This window comes from Aquarana catesbeiana, linkage group LG02 (assembly GCF_042186555.1).
Source record: "Aquarana catesbeiana isolate 2022-GZ linkage group LG02, ASM4218655v1, whole genome shotgun sequence".
NCBI classification, from domain to species: Eukaryota; Metazoa; Chordata; class Amphibia; order Anura; family Ranidae; genus Aquarana; species Aquarana catesbeiana.
The window spans coordinates 180698598-180722388 of NC_133325.1; the positions used below are offsets into that span (position 1 = coordinate 180698598).

The window sequence follows — 23791 nt, forward strand, 5'->3', positions numbered from 1 at the left end:
ACAAGAGGAAAATGTTTTCTCTGTGACTGTTTATTTGAAGACGGCTAAATTCAAAGCCTTTCAGCTGAATAATGTCATGGTATGATATCACTACAGCTAAAGAGTGACCGGCGGCTATTTAATGTTTGACAGCAGCAAGCATACCATAAGCTATGGTATTTGGCATCTCCATATATTACAGTATATCCATTTATCTCTCCAGTTTGTACTAGTGACTCTAAAGACAACTGTCCGTATTGTGGAGCTGGATGGATAGAATTAATCATTGACCGTTGATCAATAGAATGGTTTGTGTTTTTGTTTATAATGGTTTGTGTTTATACCTGATCACAAGAAAAAAACATTTTACAAACTATATACCGGTAAATCTTAATATTAACATCAACTCCCCTAGAATCAAATTTATATAGTGCAAATATAATGCATGTTACCATTCTAACAGCCACCTAAAACACCCAGTTTGCTTTCCAATATATTCAGTCTCTAAGGACTGATGCTTAGTTATTGCAGTGGAATCAGGCTGTTATTGCTGCAATTAAATATATTGTATGTTAATAGTTTTTTTTTTTCAGTACTCAAAAATCTGATCTTCATTTGTTAGAGCTCCTATCTTGAATAGCTTGGATCAGTATGGACCCACCTCTTTGAACTATATATGAGCATGTGTCATTTTTGAAACACAAACTGATAGTTTGCCAGTGTATGGGACTTCCAAAGGGATGATACTGAACAGAATATATTGAATAACATAACCACCTGGGGAACAAAGAGTGTTATGGATTAAAAAGAGATTATTATCCAATAAATTCCAGGTTTGATAATTTTATGGGTGGTCGTCTTCAGTGTATAAGTAGATTATACTTTCTTATTTAAAGTGCATCTATGCCCAAACCATGGACATTAAAGTATTCTTCACAATTGGCAAAGGAGTTTTGAAACCACTGCCTGACCTATTTGAAGAAAAGACTAACCACTGCACACTAATGACGTATCCAACCTCAAGGCTTTATTCCAGCAAAGACCTTGACCTTGGTCCATGCCCAAAGACCACTCTAATGCATTTTACCACTCAAGGCTTAGTCCTAGACAACTGAGGATATTTGTCACCTCTGCCTGACTTCTGTTGCTGCAAGCACTGTGGAGTAATTCATCATCAATGATCACAACAGAGACTCTGAAGTCAGTTATTGATCGGAACACTGTATTTAGGAAACTGAACAGGTGAACATCCAAGTGGTTAATTTGCCAAACAAAGTAAAACATAATCCAAAGTGAAGTTTTAAAAGTACACTGAAAGAAACCACCCCAGAGCGAGAGAGAGAGTTTTGTGGGCAGAAGCAGGTTGTACACACATAGAAATACAATAGAGCCTCTGCAGTAAGTACACTGGGAAACAAAAAAGCATTGACAGACGAGAAAGAAAATTAAATGGGCTGCTGTGCCCGAGCAAACGCTGGCCGCATGTGTGAACTGAGCCGAATTCCAAGGCCCAGGCAGGACATAAAGTTCAGATCTAGAAAGGCCCATTGTATAGGACCTGGACAAATAGAGTACTATCAAAGTCCCCTGGCATATAGTGTGAGATCCAGGGCTCCCAAATGTTTAGGAATTGTTACTTATTGTTGTCTAGCCATTCTAGCTGCCATTTTCTCTTATGTCATGGACAAGTAATACAAGATTTAGGCTCCCCAAAAGGGATAGTCTGCTTTTCCCAAGAACTAGCAATGGTCTATTTTGCAGCAGTAAAAATGTGAGAAAGTAAACAGAATGTTGACTACAGTCAACTGGCTTTTTATCCAAAAGGGCCTCAGTGTTTTCACAGGGCTCTTTCCTAGGCGGTATAAATAAGTTGGTAGGTACGAGACCTAAAACTACAGCTTTTTGAGCAATCCCACCTGATACCAGATCTAAATGTGCCAGTAAGGTGCAGCCCCTAAAGCAAACAGTAGGATATCCCGGGATCACATGAGAAAGGTCATAGGGTATCAAATACCATCCTATTAACACTTTGTAATTTAATGCAGTAGCTAGGACATTAATTGAACTCTTTAATTATACCATACATTTTGACAATCCTCTAAGGAGATGGTGACCTCGAGATCAGAAGACCAGCAAGAGTTGTATTTTGGGCGGGCGACGAAGAGACAAGACATCAGTATTAATAAATTGATAGTTGAAAAAATCCCTGGGGAGTGAGGGTCAATGTTACAGAAATGCTCAGAAGCTGTTAGCTGCAAGGAAGCATCAGAATAACACATTAGGGAAGCCATGTAATGCTTAATTTGTACATATCGGAAGATTTCTTTAGGTGACATTTATTCACTTTTATTTATTACAGGTACTTATATAGCGCTGTCAATTTACGTGGCGCTTTACATATGTATTGTACATTTGCACCAGTCCCTGCACCGAAGGAGCTTAAAATCTAAGGTCCCTAACTAATGCTCAGTACACACGATGAGAAAATCGGACCAAAAATATTGCTTTCAAATCCGTATTCTGATCGTTAGTATACAGCTTTCCAGAACCAATCAAGACAGTTCATGCGAAATTATCCGAAACGATAAGCATGAAAATTTTTCTCGTACGATACCAGAATGAACGATTTTCATGTAAGCAGTACAGTATTTGTTCCAGAAAAAATGGACTGACCAAGACTGGACATGCTTGGAAACGAAAGAATACATTGCAATACCATACAATACATTACATTGCTTCCGAAATTGTATTCTGTTGTACAAGAATTTTCATAAGTTTAGTAAGCTCTTCATTTTCGATATGAGACTAGCATACAAAAAAAAACAGACGATCATTCCCCCGATATTCTCATCGCGTGTACAAGGCTTTACATTCACACATATTCATAGTAGTGCCAATTTAGACAGGAGCCAATTAACCTACCAGTGTGTCTTTGGGGTGTGGGAGGAAACCAGGGGGAAACCCACACAGGCACAGGGAGAACATGCAAACTTCAAGCAGGTAGTGCCATGGTTGAGATTCTAAAGAGGACCCTAGTGTTGGTAGGCAGAAGTGCTAACCACCTAGCCACTGTGCTGTCCATATAGCATGTAATTCTCTGGGATATTCAAACTACATGAGTACGGAGGCATGTAGAAAATAATATCAGATTTCAGTCAATTTCTAACAGCTTACTGCACCTAAGCTTACATTAAAAGGCTGGCAGTCAGCTAGAAAAAAAGAGGAGAGGAGCTGTGATCTTAGTGCTTTTGTTGTGAACTTTGAAGACACATTTCTCCACAGTGCATTTAGATACAGAAGTTGGTGAGGACTTGTTTTAAAGGTCTTAATGCTTGTTAGCAATACATAAATATTTTGTCCATAGTGTCAGCACAGGTTGACTTTAGGGTTAAGAAAGCTTCTTTCAATAAAAGAGCCAAGGTAAAATATGTCTGCAAAGGTTTTCATTTATCCAGGTTATAACACAGATAATGTTATTTTAGTTACATTCAGCTGTAACTACTATTAGCCAAGCCAGGGTGAATCACAACACCATTATTTGATATTTAAACTATGGCTGAATTACAGCACATTCCTAATCATTCTCTGTAACGCATTTCTCAGTGTATATGTAGACAGAGGCCAGTCTCCGATCTCTCATCATTTGCACCAAGTTATTGTCACCTAGTTGATAACAATTAAAATTACCTTTGATAATTATGCCCTCTTGTTTTCTTGTGTGCCTTACTGTTTCCATAACACTGTTTTAGAAGTCAGAGTTTTTAGCCTTGGGTTTCCCCTCAAAGAAGGGTACTGTAGGTCACTTTTCATCTTTTCTCTCCCTTTGACATAATTGCTAAAGATTACCCTACCTGTAGCATAGAATTTATGCCACAATACTTTCAGGGTCACCAAGAAATGCAGGCCTCTCAACTACTGCAAGGTATCGCATGCGTCTGAGAGGATTTGAAATCACTAGAGGCACTTAATGCAGCCCATGAATACATTCTACTTTTCACTTCAGCATAGTCCATGGAAGCTCACATATTGATTTTGTGTGGCTCAGTAAACATACAGCCTGCAGCTCTCTTAGCCTAATCTTTCATCCTGTGAAGCCAGCCATAATATCACTTGGCACTGCTCAATGTGGATTTCAAACATCTGTCTCCTGAGAATCAATGTTTAAACAGCATTGAACTTTGCATCATTTTGATGTTTTTTTTCTCCCTTTACCATGTTTAAATTTGAAGTTTGGCCATTTGGCTGAATTTAACTTAAGACGGTTCTTAGTAGTCGTAGCAATGATAATAAGTGCCCTTCAGTGAGTGGAAGTATTGTCAGACAGTGAAAATCCTTTCCACTGATCTAATTCAAAATGAATGGGCCTAAATGCACAGAAAAGCATGCCAAAATGGGGCCAGCTGTATTTCAATGGTTCTCAACCTCAGTCCTCATATATCCCCAACAGGCCATGTTTTGGGAATTTCTCTTAGCTAAAATAGCTGTCCAAAATACCAAGCCATTGACTCTGATTTAAAGCACCTGTGCAAGATAAAGGAAAACCTGCAAACATGGCCTGTTGGGGGTACTTGAGGACTGAGACTGAGAACCACTGCTGTATTTTATCGCAGTGCAATGCAAAGGACACAATGCCACATTGCGCTCTAGTGCACATGCATTTTGGAGATGTTGAATTCCATTCACAATGAATAGCACTGAAATACACCAATACATTTAAAGCAGTTGTAAAGTAATCATGTTTAATGAAAAAAGAGGGTATACTTACCTGCTGTGTGCAATGGTATCGCACAGAGTAGTCACGATCCTCCTCTCCCGCCTGTTGGTGCTCTTCTGCCTCTATCCTCCTCTCCTGCCTGTTCCCCCATAGAAAGCCATTGGCTATGGGGCATAAATGTGGGTTCACTCGCGAGCTGGGCTGTGTGTGTCCACAGGCTTTCACACTGGGGCCCTGCGCTGACGGGGCGGTGCAAGTCCTGCAAGCAGCATCTTTGGGGCATGTTTGGAGCGCTTTAACCACTTCAGCCCCGGAAGGATTTACCCTTTTCCTGACCAGAGCATTTTTTGTGATTCTGTACTGCATCGCTTTAGCTGACAATTGCGTGGTCGTGCGACGTTGTACACACAAATAGAGCTTTCTTTTGGTGGTATTTGATCACCTCTGTGTTTTTTTTTTTTTTTGCGCTATAAACAAAAAAAGAGCGACAATTTTGAAAAAAAGCAATATTTTTTACTTTTTGCTATAATAAAGATATCCCCAAAAAATATATGAAAAAACAAATTTCTTCCACAGTTTAGGCCTATATGTATTGTTCTACATGTTTTTGGTAAAAAAAATCATGTCTACAAAATAGGGGATAGATTTATGGCATTTTGATTATTAATTTTTTCTTACTAGTAATTGCGGCGATCTGCGATTTTTATTGGGACTGCGACATTATGGTGCACACATCAGACACTTTTGAGACTTTTTTGGGACTATTGTCATTTATACAGCAATCAGAGCTACAAATAGCCACTGATTACTGTATAAATGACACTGGCAGGGAAGGGGTTAAACACTAGGGGGCGATCAAGGGGTTAAGTGTGTCCTAGGGAGTGATTCTAACTGTGGGGGGTGGGCTCACTACAGCATGACAGAGATCACTGCTCCTGGTGACAGGGAGCAGTAGATTCCTGTCATGTTGCTAGGCAGAACAGGGAAATGCCTTGTTTACATAGGCATCTCCCCGTTCTGCCTCTCCTTACCACAATCGCGGGCCACCGGCGAACATCAAGTTCGCGGGACACACGGGCATGATCCTATGGTGTGCGCCTGATAGGCAGCAAATTTACAGGGACGTACAGGTACGCCCATTTGTCTGCCTGTGCCATTCTGCCGACAATATGTGTGTGCGGAGGTCGGCAAGTGGTTAAAAAGTACCTCAAGAATGCCCCTGTCCATTGAAATGAATGGGAACCTTTTTTTTAATTATCCGTTGCACAGTGTTTCTGTAGATTAGATCTTCCTGTTGCTATTCTCATCTCTCTGAGGATGCCATCAATGTAATCCTGTTATCAGAAGCAGGAGTGGGCAGGGTATGCCTGTCAGACTGGTGACAGGCTTCTGTAAGACTAGAAAAACAGAAGGTGCCAATGCACTGCCACGTGTAAGGAATTATTGTGCTTGCTTTTATTCAGGGTTTATATACTAAAAGTACATTTTTTTTACTTTACATTAAATGCTGGTTCACACTGCAGCGATGTCTGACATCAGATGTGAGTCGCACTGCACTGCAGTGCAAATCACATGCCATCTACAGATAGTATGGCTGAATTTGCATTGCATTCGGACCAAACTCGCTCAGGACCCATTTTTGGGTCTGCAGTAGAATCGGATCGCATGGGTGTGAACACCCATGCGATCCGATTCCTGTCCGAAGTTGCAGTTCGCACTGCAATATGCAAACTGATTTGGGGGTGTCATTAATTTTTAATTGACACTGCCAGCAGTTCACAAAAGGGCAGTGTGAACTGCCACCGGGAGACATGCGATGTGGGAACCCGCAGTGGATTCGCAGGGTTCCCACATCGCTGCAGACACTTATGCGATGCGGGAACCAGCGTGATTACAGCGCCGGTTCCCACATCACATCTCTCCCGCAGGCAGTTCACACTGCCTTCTGCGAACCACTGTGGGTGTCAATACAATGTTATTTTTTTTTTTTTATTATTTTTATTTCATTTTTTGAAAGACATACAGTACAGGGCAGTGGCCTTGACACAATGTCAAGCCACTCCAACGACCAACATGGTCGAAAAGGAGGTGTTTAAAGTGGTGTTCCGGCCGAAATTATACTTTTTAAATAAAAATACCCCTATAATACACAAGCTTAATGTATTCTAGTAAAGTTAGTCTATAAACTAAGGTCTGTTTTGTTAGTTTATAGCAGTAGTTTGTTATTTTATAAACTTGCAGCAGGCCGTGGCCATCTTAAGTGTGGGCATCTGAAGCCAGACTGTATTTCTTCCTGGATCTCATCCTTGCAGATCTCGCACATGCTCAGCGCAGCACAAGCAGTGTAATAGGTTTCAGGTCAGATTTCCATAGCAAGGGCAGTGTCAGAGGAAGTTGCCGCCCCTTCCCAGAAGGCATTGCAAACAGGAAATGATGCGATGGGCCACAGCCAGGGAGGAGGAAGTGAAAAATGAATACAGCAGATATACAGTAGGTGCTGAGAAAAAAAAAAATATCCAATTCGTTTACAGTGCACAGTTTAGTGAGGGATGCTGAAGAGTTGTAAAAGTGAGTGGAACTCCACTTTAAGTAGAGATTTGTGGTAGTGCTTTCTTGACATGGGAGTGAGGTTGAGGAGCACAGCAGCAGGAACTTGTGGATGAGTCGTAGAACAAGTTGCCAAAAAGTTTGTAGTTTGGGACACTCCCAAAAAATGGGAAGAATAGTGCCGGCTTGTTGCTCACAACGCCAGAAACGGTCAGATTGATTGGGAAATATTTTGGCCAAAACGGACGGGGTGCGATACCAACGTGTGGTCAACTTGTAGGAAGTTTCCTGGTATTTGCTGCAAAGTGATGACTTATGGGTGAAGAAGAGTATGCGTTCTTTCTGTGGAGTTGTAAACGTGGTTTGTAAGTCTCTTTCCCATTTGGCTAAGAAAGGAGGGTCTGTGGTAGCTTGTATGTCCAACAGAGTTTTGTAGGACCTAGAAAGAGAACCACAAATTGGGCCTTCGTTCAGACATAGTTCTTCGAAGGAATGGAGTTGTCGAGAGAAGAGCACATGGTTGGGTAGGGAGCTGAGGAAGTGGGAAAGCTGTCCGGCTCTCCAACTATCCAACGCAATGGGTGCCTGTCCTGATACTAAGGTCCCCGCAGGGATCCAGCCTGTAGGTCTTAGAAATTGAGATGCTCGTAGAAGCCCTTTCGGAGCTCGCCCAGTAAAGGCCGGGTCCGACAAACCCGGGGGGAATCTAGGATGTCCTATGATTGGAGTCATGGGAGATGGGAAATTAGTCAAGGAGGAACGCCGAAAAAATCTTTCCATCTTGGCGAGTGAAGGACCAATCAACGGGTGAGTAGTTAAGTGAGGGTCTAACTTTTTGCCCGCCCAGGGCAGACCAGCCAACAGGACCCGGGCCATCTCCTGCTCTAGTGTGACCCAGAGTTTCAATTCCCCAGTCAACCAGTTGTGTTATGTGGGTCACTGTGTAGTAAAGAGCAGGGTCAGGGAAGCCAATGCCTCGCCTCAGCTTCGGCCTTAGCAGCAACACCCTACCAATACGCGGATGTCTACCACGCCAGAGGAACTTGATAAACGTTGAACGTACCGCATGAAAGAAAGTCTGGGGTAATTTGACAGGTAAGGCTTGTAGCAAATATAGGAGCCGTGGCATTGCGTTCATCTTCAGTACATTACAGCAACCGAACCAAGACAGGGCGAGGGGGTAACATGTTTGCTATTTAAAAAAAAAAACGAACCTTTACAATAACTTTAAAGTCAGAGCCTGACCACTTTAAGATATAGGCAGGCCATTCATAATTCATTTTTTTTTCGTTCAACCAGCGAGTTAAATGAAAAAGAAATAAACTAATTTCTTGCTAAATCCTGCTGTGCTATTGCATTTTGCCAGTGGGGAGCCTTCCCCGCCGACAGAATAGAATGATTATTGTTGCTGGCTATAGCCTGCCTCACTGATCGTTTGGGAAAAACCCAGACAGGCTGGTTGTACACAAGTCGATCGATAGAAAAGAGTTACATTCACAAGGATAATGTCTTATCTCTCTGATGTTCTCTCCTTTCTCCCTTAGCAGACTGTGAAGTTCAGCACTGTAAAGGCCAGGACACACTTGACTGAAAATTGTCCGGAACCAGATGACTATCAGTACAGCTGTCTGATCGACAGAAGCCAGTCTAATGAGCAGCTTCTGTCAAAGGGACATGCTGGAAAATTTGCCTTAGATTAGCAGTTGTGTGAATTCTGGCTGGGGAAGGTGGAGAGCCTCCCCGCTGTCAGAATCCAATAGAACAGCAGGGGAAATCTCCATACCAACATCGCTTGTGTTGGTACAGAGATCTGTCAATTTTGTATTTTTTTCATTCAACCTACTGAAGATTGTCAGTGATTACCCAGCTTAAAGCGTCTGTCAGCTTTCCTCTCTAACTTCACCAAGACATACAATCGAGGCTGGAAATATACATATTTTATTTAAAGAAAGTGATATAGCTTTTGAGACCAGGGATAGGGGTGGAGTTTACAATAAGGAAGTGACTGCTCTTGGCCTCAACAAAATGGCAGCCTCCAGCACTGCTGGAGGCAATTTGCAACACACACTAATTTTGGTAGCATAATTATTAATGTATGTTCCTTTTGTTAAAAAACATTAATTGTTATTAAAATGTAAGTTCACCTTTACAGAAAATCTGTAAGGTGAACTTACACTGGACCCCCTTCCTCATCCCCCTTGGTCCTGCTGACATGGAGTCCCGCGATCACTTGCTGTGAGACATCGGATTGCCACTTTACCGGTTCGGGGATTTGAAATCCCTGCGGCTTTCTCTCCTCTTCTCCAGCGCTGACAGGATGGGCTAGGCGGGTGCTGATTGGTCGTTGCCGTCCATTTAGAATGCCTCCTATCTGTACATACAAGGAGGTACATTTAGGAGATTAAGCCGCAGGGATTTCAAATCCCCGGATCAGTAAAGTGGAGATCTGATGTCTCACAACGAGTGATTGTGGGACTCCAGGTCAGCGGGACCGGAGGGGGTAAGGAAGGGGGTCCAGTGTAAGTTCACCTTACAGATTTTGTGTAAAGTTGAACTTACCCTCTAAACTGTTATGGGTAAAGTCCTGCTTTAAGTGTAAGCCCACTTTAAGACTCACCTTTCTGATTGTGATTTGATCTTTACATTCTGATGTTCTAAAACAGACACCAATCCATACTCCTATTCCTTCTCACTCCTTCACATTCAGGCCCCTTACACATGGAATGGACTGCGCTAGGAGTCTGTCTGCTCAGCGGGGAATCAGTCCACTGATCGCGCTGAGCAGGCAGATGGCTGGTCCATGTCCACTCCGCCTATGCACAGCAGACAGACACAGCATGCTCTTCACTATTGGCGGTCGGATGTAAACGGTCTACCTGTCCATTTACACCCGACTGCCATCTGATCCATTAGATGGATGGGTAATGGATCCCCATCCATCTGTTGTTAGCGGATTAGATCGGATCCGATGTCGGCGGGTGTAAACAGACACATGTCCATTTACATCTGCCGCTCCATAGAGGAGAAATGAGGGTCCAATTGGTTTTGCTTGAAAACTGATTCGTCATTAACTGTGGGCTGATTAGGAGAGACCCAACTTAATTAAATGATTAGAAAACATGCACAATTGCCATTCTATTGCTGCCCAGTAGTGTAATTTAAAGTAAGAGTCAGGTAAAACACACCCTTTAATTCACATTAACTGAATGGATAAAGACAATTTTTATGAGTTTCAGCACTGAAGATGGTTGAAAGTATTACATGGTGGAAGCATGCAACTATTAGAATATAGTAGGCCTAGTGCACACTACAATTTTTTTCTGTTCAACCCAGCGGGCTGAACGAAAAAAAGCTGACAGCTCAGAAGGAACCGCTATACTAACTATTCGACGTTAGTACAGTGATCTCCCCTACTGTTTTGTCCTCACATGGGGGTGGCCACCCGCCATTGGCTGAGGGCACTGATCGAGAGTCGATCGGCAGACCTTTTCGGTCATGCTCCTTCAACAGAAGCTGGCCAAATGGCTGGCTTCTCTAGGATCGGCTACAGTACACATGGGCCGAGTGTTGGCCGGTTTCTATTGATCTGGCCAATGCTACTCGACATTCGGCCCATGTGTGCTAGGCTTAAGTTGTTTAGTATTTTTGAAGTAAACAATGTTAAATGTATAAAGCTCATACCTGACTGCCCAGCTATTTCCTGATTGCTTTTACAGGGTGTGATTTGATATCACAGATATCTTCTGATCACCCAAACAAATTTGGGTCTCTTTTGTACACCAAGACATTGACTCTAGCAAAGTTCAAGTGCTCATAACAATCAGCACTGCCATAGCTAAACTCCTATCCTTTAGCATTTGTACAATGTTGGTACAAAAAAAAAGTACATCATTGCTGAGAAGGGGAAAATACACAAAGTCAGTAATGCTGTGAATAAATAGCTGTTGAAGACAGTTAATGTGTATGGTATAAGTACTGTTGATTGTTTTATTGGAAGGTTGCTTATTTAAATCGTGTCTTGGCTGCCCTTTAAACCCCGTACTGTAGAGCAGCAGCAGCAACAAGTCTATTCAGTGTTCAGTGTTGCCATTTCCTAGCAGCAATTTTTTTGTGTCCTGGGTGGCTGTAGTTAGGAGCAGTACTGTTGTGAGTAATATTAAGCTCACAGTTCTATAATTACTGGGCCTGGCAGGATGAGTAGGTGTGTGGTTCGTGATGAGGCACAAGAATAAACCCATACATGCCACAGCAGGTAGAAAGTGTAGCCTGTTAGTGTTGTGGGCTAAAATGTGCTATTTCTGTCCATGCCATTAAGGTAAGAGTGAGTTTCAGTGCGCGGGGACAACTGATTTTGCTGTTAAAATATCGCTAAAAAAAAACAAATAAGAGAAACTGTTCATGGAATAAAGATACTTTTTTAAATACAACCTCATGCTCTGTTTCCAATGAGTGGTTTTCCTTACCTGCCCAGAGTAAATCTCAGCTGGTAACCCTTTGCCACTCCACTGAAAAGTGTTTATTTCTGTCTCTGTCCGTTTTAGGGACATGACACCAGAGAGACCACAATATTCTAAATAGGCTTACTTATTCTAAATAAGTAGTAATATTGTAAAAAGGGGTTGCACCGATACTAGTATCGGTATCAGTGCCGATACCGAGCATTTGCACGAGTACTTGTGCAAATGCTCCGATGCCTAATCCGATACCTGGGCAGTCAAGGGATGATCGGTGCAGAGGTGGGGGCCATTACAAGCACCGATCTCCTTGTATAGATTTCAATACAGCAGCTGACAGCCGCTTCTCCTCTCCCTCCCGCTGCTTTCAGCTGCTTTATTAAAAACTATACAGGGAGATCGGTGCTTCTAACTGCCCCCACTGCCGCACCGATCGTCTCTGACTGTCCCCTGTGTCCTCCTCCATGCTCCTAAGGTCCCCTGCCATGTCCTCCTCCACTCCCCCTCCATGTCCTCCCCCTCTGTGTCCTTCTCCGCTCCTTCTCGGCTCCCCCTCTGTGTCCTCCTCCGCTCCTTCTCGGCTCCCCCTCTGTGTCCTGCTCTGCTCCTTCTCGGCTCCCCCTCCGTGTGCTCCTCCGCTCCTTCTCTGCTCCCCCTCCGTGTCCTCCTCCGCTCCTTCTCGGCTCCCCCTCCGTGTCCTCCTCCACTCCTTCTCGGCTCCCCCTCCGTGTCCTTCTCTGTTCCTTCTCGGCTCCCCCTCCGTGTCCTTCTCTGCTCCTTCTCGGCTCCCCCTCCGTGTCCTCCTCCGCTCCTTCTCGGCTCCCCCTCCATGTCCTCCTCCGCTCCTTCTCGGCTCCCCCTCTGTGTCCTCCTCTGCTCCCCCTCTGTGTCCTCCTCTGCTCCCCCTCTGTGTCCTCCTCTGCTCCCACTCTGTGTCCTCCTCCGCTCCTTCTCGGCTCCCCCTCTGTGTCCTCCTCTGCTCCCCCTCTGTGTCCTCCTCTGCTCCCACTCTGTGTCCTCCTCTGCTCCTTCTCTGCTCCCCTCCGTGTCCTTCTCCGCTCCTCCTCCGTGTCCTTCTCCACTCCCTATGTGTCCTCCTCCGCTCCAACTCTGTATCCTCCTCCGCTCCCCCTCTGTGTCCTCTTCCGCTCCCCCTTCGTGCCCCAGATGTGTCAGGATGGAGAGTGGAGCAAGGAGGCAGTAAATCCGTCATTTACTGTCTCCTTTCTTTTCCGAATGCACATCACTGACTCTATCCATTCATAACTGAGCATAGTAAACTATGTTTACAATGCTTCCGTTTATCAATGAACAGGAGCCTCTGTCTCCTGTCCATTTATCTTTAGTTCAGCTGAGGTTGCAGAGAAAGGGACCAGAGAATCTGTGTCCTCAGTCCCTTTCTCTGTCTCAAAGTGGAGGTGTCAGGGGTCTATTTAGACCCATGATATTTCACCAAAGCCCCCCCCCCCCCACAGGGTTGACTAAAAAAAAGAAAAAATTTTAATAAATATTTAATAGTAAAATTGTAAAAATAATAAAATAATCACTGACACTGCCCCCCCAAAAAATAGAGCATTATAAAAAAATATATAAATTGTCAAAAAATAATTAAAAAAAATAGTAAAAAATTAATTTGTAAAAAAAAAAAAAAAAAAAACTACAGACAGTCCACGCCTTATCAATGCCACCTATCAGTGTTTCATATTAGTCTACTGTCACATGACATTAAAAAAGTATCGGTAATGTACTCGGTTTTAAAAAAGTGGTATTGGTGCAACCCTATGAAACATTGTATTAGATAGCACTTTATTCACTAACATCCAGTGTCCAGCTCTAAGGAAGAGAGCTGCAGCCTGACTTTGAGTAAGATCAGTTGGATCTCTCCCACGCATGTTCCATGCACATTCCAGGACACGGTTATCTTTTGCCCTTTCCAGCTGCTACTGAGGGCTATTAAAGCATACCTCCATTTTGCCAACTCTGGACTCCCAAGGCTAGAAAAAAGAGTGGATTAGCCCGATTAGGTTGCAAGATACAGCATGCTAATTAAAAATGTTCACTGTTGATGGAAAACAAAGCTTTGAGCGCATTGCTCGATGCTGTTAAATTGGCACTCTGATATTTTATGCATGGATTGAAAAGGTCTATTTATCAGTCATTCATAAACCGGATAAGGACCCCCTTCTTTATTCCAGCTATAGGTCAATCTCTCTACTAAACTGCGACCTGAAACTGTTCTCTAAAATTATTGGCAATAGACATAGCCCTATTCTACAATGTGTTGTTTTCCCCAGGAAAAACAGGCTTTATCCCCACTAGAGAAGCAAAGAACAACACTATCTGCACTATCAACATGATATCTAAGGCCAGAAGTTCGTCATCTACCATGCTTCTGCTGTCTTCTGATGCAGAAAAAAATTTTGGTAGGGTCAACTGGAACTTCTTGCAACACACCTCATATAGGAGTCCCAAATTCCATGCTCACCTGTATTAAGGCCCTATTCCACACCCTCTTCAACTGTTCAGATAAATGGCTGAAATTTAACCTCCTTTGGCATTCACAACAGCACGAGAAAGGGCTGTTCTTTATCCCCATTTATTTTTGTTCTTACCCTAGAACCTTTTCTACAACATATTAGAGGCCACCCTTCTTGAAGATATAATGAAAGTTGCAGCATACGCCGATGACTTCCTTTTTTTATTCTGCAAATCCACTTATTCCTTTACCATCCCTCATGTAAGAAGTCCACACTTAACGGCTTTATCAAATTTCAAAGTCAGTATACAAAGATCTGTAGCCCAAATATCTCAAACATCACCTTGAATGTTCTCTGTCCTAACTTTCTGTTCTGATAGGCACCTCAGTCTATAATGTACCTACTGTAGGTACACAAATGCCTGCAGATCCTAGTTTAATATTTAAACATGTTTTTCTCCCATTTATGAAACCTCTGTGAAATGATCTGGACAATTGGAAGAATTTTGCCTTCTCCTGGTTTGAAAGATGCAATGTTTTTTAAAATGAATACTATGCCTCATCTGCTGTATTTGAACATGTTCCTTGTGTCTTCTTCTGCTCGGTGCACTCTGAATTCATCAGATTTATCTTGCAAAGAAAGGCAACCCAAATTAGAAGAGACATCTTAATCAGATCCAAGGTTGGTTGGGAGTGGGGCTACTATACTCAGCCCACCATTACAGAGCAGTGCATATGGCACGAGTGATAGATGCAGACATGCCCAGTACAAAATATAGGTTTCTCTAGAGCAAAAATATTTTTCTGTCCAAATAGCTGGCATACCTTGGGCGGGATTACAGGCGATGAAATCTCTACATAATCACGCGCTAAAAGATCCAACACTTTAAGAAATGGACAGGTACTTTTCTTTTATTAATGTTCAGAGTCTCCTTTTCTCCCGTGACGCCTTTTGTGGGACATTCTGAGTTCCTTCCTGGCCTGTTTGATAAATTTTTCCAAACGTTGTTAGAGCAGGGGGAATTGCAGGCAGCACCGTTCCTGTCTACACATGGAAGCAACTTCAATATCAGAGACTTTTAAGGTCCTTGTGTTAAATACATGGCAGGAGTACCAATTACCTCACTATTTGCACTCATTACCTAAACCAAGCAATTTTCCTGACAACATCTTTTGAGGAGATCTGCCAGGGCGCTGGACCAATACGACAAACGTTATCTTTCTCCTATCAACTCCTTATAGATACACATGCACAAATCGATCCTTAATTTCTCACTAAATGGGAGAGAGACCTGGAGCTTACATTCTCTGATGACCAAAAATACAGAATACTGTTTGTGCCCATAAAGCCTCCATTTGTATAAAGTATCAGGAAATCCACTATAAAATCATGGGTGGGTGGTATAGGACGCCTACAGGCCTTGTTGAGCTTTTCCCACTACAGTTTGCCTCCGGAGCTGTAATATACATACCGCTTCCATTTTACATGTTTTTTTGGATCGTCCTGTGCTACAACCTTTCTGGCAACAAGTTATGGAGATAATTTATAATCTAACGAGTCTCTTTGTCTGATAAACCTGTGTCTGTTCTTTTTAATCTCACTCCCATGTCCCAAAAGTGCTATAAAAAGTATTTGATAATACATTTATTAAACGCTGCCAGGGATTGTATCCCCAGCACCTAGAGACAATCAAGACCACCAACACTTAACCAATGGTTTTCCAGGGTGGACAACATTGAAACTATGGAAGGTCTTACCTAGGCCATTGGAGACAGGGCTTCAGAACAAAAGAGATGGTACTACTGGGAAGAATTTAAATACTCTTCTCAATGTAAACATGCTTAGGAGCTGTGCTTTCCCCTTTGACTTTAGTGCTCTCATCCTTACCATACCCTTTTTTCTTTTTCTTTTTTTTTCTTTTATTGAGAAGTAAGGGAGAGAGGAGAGAGGTTACTTCTAATTATTAGCGTGTGTCTCTTCCTCACCCCCCCACCTTTTTTTTTTTTTTTTACCTATTCCCACTGGCCCATTCGGTATTGACTCCCATGAATCATTTGATTATGCTAATACTGAGTCCTATCTCCAGTGTTATCGACCTACAGTATGGGTTTTTTTCCCCTGTTTTTTTAACATTTAAAAATGAACATCATATGCAGCTTTTTTTCTGTTTCACATAATACTGCACTGTATGTGATTTATTTATGTAAGGGCTCCTTCACAACAGAATGTAGTGCGGGAAACCCATGTTCCTTGTGCATTGCCCACACCGCAATCAAAATGCACTGGGTGTGCAATCTGCTGTTGGTGTCAATATTTTCCTAACGACACCCCAAACACAGATATTAAAGGGTAAGTTCACCTTTGTGCTCTTTTTTATTTTTCTTCTAAATTCCAGCTCCCCTATGCTCCAATGTACTTTTTTTGCAAAAATATCAAAGCTTTCCATTAAATCTATAGTCACTTACTTTTCTTGTCCTAATCTATGTTTCCAGACATTTCCATTAGTAATGTCTTTCTTCCTGATCAGACTTTCGGTCATGACACAGGAAGGAGTTGACCAGCTAACCTCATTAGCACACACCCTGCATCTTTCACCCACCCACTCCCAGGTGCACGATTTTTAAATGAAATGAGATCAAATGATCACCCTTCTCACTAAATACACAATCAGATTGCATAGTGTATGCCCATCTTTATACAAGTACATAGGAGGGAGTGGACAGAAACACTCAGCTATCAAGACCTGTTCACATCTCTGCATAGCGGGAACTCGCATTCCCACATGTGTTTTTTTTTTTTAGCAAAAAAAAAATATTGATATTTTTGCAAAAAAAAAGTACATGAATGCTATATTGGTACATAGGGGAGCTGGAATTTAGAAAAAAAAGTGTACAAAGGTGAACTTACCCTTTAAAAACCATGCATTTGCCTTCACTGGGTTGCATGGTACAATAGTACCATGCAATTTGATGCAGCACATTTAAAAAAAAAATAGTGCATGCACTAATTTTTGTGCGATCCAGTCCCATTTCAGCCCATTCAAAAGAATGGGCTGAAAATGGCACTGCACTGAGTCACACAGGAATCACACAAACGTAGACCACGTTCCTGTGCGATTCAGGTGTGAACTGGGTCTATCTCGGTGGAAACCTTTCTTGTCTTTACGTATTATGCTGTGTGTCTCAAGATGTCTGACTTGTTTCCCTCTATAAAATTAGTGATTGTTATATACTTCTGCTGGAATACAGAATGTTAAAAGGTATATTTATGATTCCTAAAAGAGATGTATGGGGTTTTAAAAAACAAACCTACATACTCACCTAGGTGGATGCAGCATCTATCCCCCACCACCTCTAAGAACGAGAACGGAGTAATCAAAAAATTCTGTTCTCGGTCTTCACTGTCAGTCCCTAACTCTCTGCTCTGCCCCTCCAACCCACACTGGAGTGCTGGGCTGTGGAGGGGGGCGGGATTTTCTGTCTCAGGCTCTCAGTGGCATGCTGAGAGACTGAGTCAGCTGCTGGTCCAGGCATCTGGGTGGATCCCAACATTAAAGTTGGGATCTCTCTGTACTGGCTGAATGACATCAGCGGCAGCGGACTTTAGCCTGCTGTTGGCTGAATAAGGGTCAAAGGTGTGCAGAATGAAGTGCTCTTCTGTGAACCACAGGAGTAGTAGGTCCAAAGGAGCTTTGGCCCTCCTTCTCCTTTAGCTATTTTTGTATTTCCATTTGATTAAGGGTTTTTTACCTACTAGAATTATATGAAGAAACCTTTTAACTAACCTTCAAAGCTTGGTATAAATGTTTAACATCTGTGCAAATTAATCTAAAAATTGCAGAACTGCATTGATGATGTTTTGTGAAACTACTTCTATAGTTTACACACTATTTGCAGCATACATTCTAGTTGTTTGGTGAATACTGTATTGAACAGAAATTTTAAATTTTACCCCACTCTATCCAAAATTGAAAAAAAAGAAAAAAATTATATCTCCTTCCTCTTCATGTTTTCTGTTTTTCTTCTCCCTTTAATGTCTTATTTCATTGCTTTCCATGTTTTTTTTGTTTTTTTATTTGGAGGCCTGGCTGTAAGCGAGTGTCCAGGTAGGATTGAAGCATACTCATGTCTTTAGCCAAGAAGAAATTACATAGGGCTGAAAGAACAGAAATGGAAATCAGGTCACTAGATTCGGCTTGGTTATCAAAAGATTAATGATTTCTGCTCTTTTTTTTAAATAACAGCAAAAGGCCACTCACAACATCCATTTAGATGTGCACACACTTCTACGTAAGACAGAGCTCTAGAATAGTGCTCTAAATCCTGAAGGAAGGCTGTTGTTGTTGACCTCTTTTTTTTAAAATGAACCTGTGCTTTTGTCCATTAGCATTTATTGGACATTCTGATTGTATGCAGCTTCATATAGAAGGTGGACACTGGCAAACAGAAAAAAGCAATGAAGGCCAGCCACTATAACTCACCACCCCTACCTAGTCATAGGAGGTTGGATGCTTTTTCCTGAGGACTCTCCTGAGGAATGTTTGTTTTTGTTACTGATTTAATTCCTTTTGTCAACATACTTCATTCTCTGCAGCTTTTTATTTTTTAGTCGAGACGTTTGATATGCTGCTTGAGCTTGTCTCTATATATAGTAGCTATCCTGATTGGATAATCTTCGCCAACAGCCTTGGAGGCCATACCCGGACTCTACTGGGCCAAAGATCATGGGGCTAGTCTTGAATGTGATCTTTGGACACTGGGCTCTTCATTGGGGCATTTTTCAGACCTGTGTGTATTGTCATTTATGTACCAAAAAGAGAAGAAAAATGGGAATCCCACCTAGTACAAAAAGTATAGTACTCACTCTATATATGAGGGGGGGTGTAATCAATATATACTATAGACCAAAAACAAAACAAACAAAAAGACTCTACACTCCCAACTGAGTTAACTACAAATTTATTACATAACACTATACATAATATGCTAGCAAACCCCTACATACCCCATAACTTCCCATACAGACCCCCACCTAAACTCACCCAAATACCTTGCCCCAGATTGGGACAAAAAATGCACCACCCCTCATATACCAAAGCGAGGGATCGGGGGTGCAGTCCCAACAGGGAGCCTCCCTCTCCAATGCAAACACCAGCCTAAAAATAGGCTCTAAGCCAACCAGCCAGAGACCGAATAGGACCCGCTCCTAATGGGTGCAGTGCTCCACCTTAAAGCCACAATGGGCATATGATGCACTGCCCCATAATGGAACAAGGGTACAGTAGCCCACATGCACCGTTCAAACTACTAAACCCATAAGACACCCGCACAGTCATAGGTCAGTCAGTCAATGCAAAGCAAAGTAGTCAGTGTCTATAAGAACGCCCCGGTATCCAAATGGGCTCTAGAGTCCTCCGATATCTGACTAATGAGCACTGGTAACACAGATGAATGAAGCAGCCATAAAGTTGAACAATCCTGACTGCTGTGACCTAGAGCAGACTGTCAATATGAGAGAGATAGCGATGGTGATAAGTGAACTTGAGGTAGACTGCTGTGTGCAAATGGGATCTCTGTACACAATACCGAAAAGACTGCCACTCACACAATGTAGAAACACGTATCAGGGCAGGGAGATTCCCCCAGTGTGCAGGTAATCTCAACCTGTCACAAGTGTAGCTGTGTACATTCAGGGCTGGTGCAAGGATTTTTGACACCCTGGGCGAAACCTCATTTTGCCGCCCCATTGGCTCCACCCCTGACTCCAACCCCGACTCCACCCCCTTTCCCCTGCCCATGTGACAGGAGGCAGCGCTCTACAGGAAGCATCGGCTCTGCTTCCTCTAGTGCTGGCTCCAGTGATACGCCTCTAACTACACTACCGGTCGAACGGAGCAGCTGCCTGATACTGAGTTAGTTACATGCTGCAGCCTGCAGAGCATGCAGACGCAGAGGGAAATCAGCAGCTGGGCGCCCCTAGGCAGCAGTGCGCCCTAGGCGGCTGCCTAGTTTGCCTAGTGGTAGCACCGGCCCTGTGTACATTAAGGCTCCAGTCTGATGGTATCAGATGGTATCAGGTGTACTCACAGAGTACATGTATTTGTGCTTATCAGCTGGTGCAATTCGGTCCACTCAGAAGCGGCTGATCTCTCCAATCCAAGTGGTAGGCAAATGGAATTGCATGCCAAAAAATGCAAACATAGGGTTAGAGTCCCTGGAACTCATGGTGGCTGAGCCAGTGGGGAGGCATGTCCCAGCGTCGGCGTCTACATGTTTCATTCCTGTATACCGGAACTTCATCAGGACAGCATATTTTTGTTTGTTGTTTTGTTTTTGGTCTATTGTGTTATTTACCCACATAGTGCTCTCCAGTTTCAGTTCAGTGATACAGGCGTACCCAAAACGAAAAATAATAAAAAAAAAGTTTGCCCTTAATTATACTTTCTTGACCTCCTAAGGCCCCTTTCACACATGCAGACCACTTTTCATCCATCCGACATCAATGCATCCCAATGGAAAAACGTATGTAAATGGACAAACAGTCAGTTTTTGCATGAAAGAATTGCTCCGGGATTCAAGTGGTTAAGAACCCTAGCTGGCGGATGCAAAAAACTGATGGAAAAACGGATGAAAAACTGATGTAAACTTCATACGCTTTTTCTTTAAAAAAATTTATCTGAACTGATCAAACAAACGGTCCGCATGTGTGAAAGGGGCCTAACTGTAATGCTGCGTACACACGGTCGGACTTTCCAGCGTAAAATGTGCGATCGGAGCTTGTTGTCGGAATGTGTAGGCTCCATCGGACAGTTTCCATCGGAATTTCTTTTGCACAAAATTTGAGATCTGGTTCTCAAATTTTCCGACCACAAAATCCGTTTGCGCTAATTCCGATTGTGTGTACACAATTCCGACGTACAAATTGCCACGCATACTCGGAATCAAGCAGAAGAGCCGCACTGGCTATTGAACTTCATTTTTCTCGGCTCTTCGTACGTGTTGTACGTCACCGCGTTCTTGATGTTCGGAAATTCTGATAACTTTGTGTGACCGTGTGTATGCAAGACAAGTTTGAGCCAACATCTGTCGGAAAAAATCCATGGATTTTGTTGTCGGAATATGCGATCAATGTCCGATCGTGTTTACGGGGCATTAGGGTCCTTTTACACGGGAGTACCGTATGTCCTTTTTTTCTCAATCCATTGGCGGATGAGAAACGGACAAATATGTATGTCTATGGGCTAGCGGACGTTAGTGGATGATCATCCGCTGACATCCGCCTCCATTAAGTTCCGTTTTTTTGAGATGGAAGAAAACCCTATATTTTTTTTCTGTTTAAAAAACGGAACGGACGAAAAAACGGATGTTAGCGGATGCCATTTGCTTACATCCGATCTGATGACATCTGTTTTTAAACCCTTTTACTTTCCTTCTTTAAACACATTATATATATAGCTGGTTGCTAAGGAGGGGGCCGGGAAGCCAGCCGCCACGTCCTTAACAACCGATGAGTCATCAGCTGTCAACTGAATGTAAAAAAAAAAAATTGCCGGCAAAAGAAAAATCACAAAAAAAACGGCGTGGGGTCCCCCCCACTAGGTCCATAGTAGGGCTCTTCAGGTCTAGTATGGATTCGGAGGGGACCCCCCATGCCAAAATAAAAAAAAAAAATGGCATGGGTTCCCCCCAAAAATCATAACAGACCCTTATCTGAGCATGCAGCCCGGCAGGTCAGGAAAGGGAGGGGACGAGCGAGCGCCCCCCCCTCCTGAACCATACCAGGCCACATGCCCGCAACATAGGGGGATTGGTGCTTTGGGGGAGGGCTCTGCCCCCCCAAAGCAACTTGCCCCCATGTTGATGCGGACAAGGGCCTCTTCCCAACAACCCTGGCTGGTGATTGTCGGAGTCTGCGGACAGGGGGGCTTATCGGAATCTGGAAGGCCCCTGTAACAAGGGGGCCCCCCAGATCCCACCCCCCATGTGAATAGGTATCGGGTACATTGTACCCCTACCCATTCACCCCAAAGAGCAATGAAATGTAAAAAAAAAAAAAAGAGCCAGTTTTTGACAAGTCCTTTACTAAAAAAAATAGCTCCGAGGTGTCTTCTTGCGCTGCCATCTTCCCCCAGTGCCGTCTTCTCCTGGTGCCATATTCTCCCAGTGCCGTCTTCTTCTTCTTCTGCTTCCGCCTTCATCCTCACCGCCCCATAGCCATGGGGCGTGGCCACCCGATGACATCACCCAGAGAGCCCGCCCCTTGTGATGCCACAAGGGGGCGAGTTCTCCGGGTGATGTCATCAGATGGCCACGCCCATCTATTTAAGGGATGCCAGACAGCGGGCGACAACACAACGGAGGAAGACAGCCACAGAAGAAGAGCGGCTTTTTTTTTTTTTTGCGGGTGAATGGCGGCAAGGAAGAAGACAGCAGCAGGAGAAGGGACAGTGTAAAAATAAAAAGTAAAATAAATAAGGAAAACATTTTTTAAATTTTAAGTGCCCCAACCTTCCGTGCTTGCACACAGAAGCATACATAAGTGACGCTCACATATGTAAATGGTGTTCAAACCACACATGTGAGGTATCGTCGCAATCACTAAAGTGAGAGCAATAATTCTAGTGCAAAAGCTCCTCTGTAACTCTAAACAGGTAACCTGTAAAAAATTTTAAAGCGTTGCCTATGGAGATTTTTAAGTACCATAGTTTGTTGCCATTCCATGAGCGTTCACAATTTTAAAGCATGACATCTTGGGTATCTATTAACTCAGCGTAACATCATCTTTGACATTATACATAACAATTATAACTATTGTGGTTTTTTTTTTTTTAATTGATTAAAGTGTATTTTTTCCAAAAAAAATATCGCTTGAAAGACCGCTGCGCATATACAGTGTGACATATATATAATGTTTGGGGGTTCTAAGTAATTTTCTAGCAAAAAATACAGATTTTAACTTGTTAGCAACAAATGTCAGAAAAAGGCTGGATCAACAAGTGGTTAAATATTTTATAAATTATGTATGAAGTATTTAGTTTATGGTGGATTAGATTAGGTATCATGACTTTACTGTGAATGCCAACAATGTGTTTGGGAGGAGTTCATCAATCACAGCATCTGTACTGCTCTTAGTGTTGGCTTACAAGTTCTGCTGCTAACGATTGAATATTTTTATTAACTTTCTACAATGCTTTTCATTAAATTAGATAGTAGTGATTCCAAACTAATTCTGTGCTGTTTGAGTAGTACATTCAGACAACTGTTACTACTCAGTGAATCAGCTGTGTGCTATGAGGGAAAGGGGGCTTGGCAAAAGGGGATGGACATTAGAAAAAAACTGTGGGGCGAATTAAAAGAGAAGTATGGGAATTTATTTTATTGTAGAATCATACTTACCTAGGTGGATGCAGCATAGCTCCGATGCTGCATCTGTTCCCCGCTGGCTCTAACACTGAGAACCGAGCGATCCAACACCACCAATCTTGGTTCTCAGAGCTCCCTGAGCAGAGAGCTGGTCACTGTCACAGGAGAATGAACTGCACTCCTGTGATCCACAGAAGTACAGCCAAACCTCATTTGGATGTACTTCTCCTTTAATAAAGTGTTGTGCAAGCACAAGCT

General features: G+C 42.9%; 1 protein-coding gene across 6 annotated transcripts in view; it reads left to right on the forward strand.

Annotated features, from left to right (window-relative positions):
• DGKA (diacylglycerol kinase alpha) overlaps positions 1-23791 on the forward strand; it is a 340054-nt gene that overhangs the window by 248632 nt on the left and 67631 nt on the right. The window lies entirely within an intron of this gene.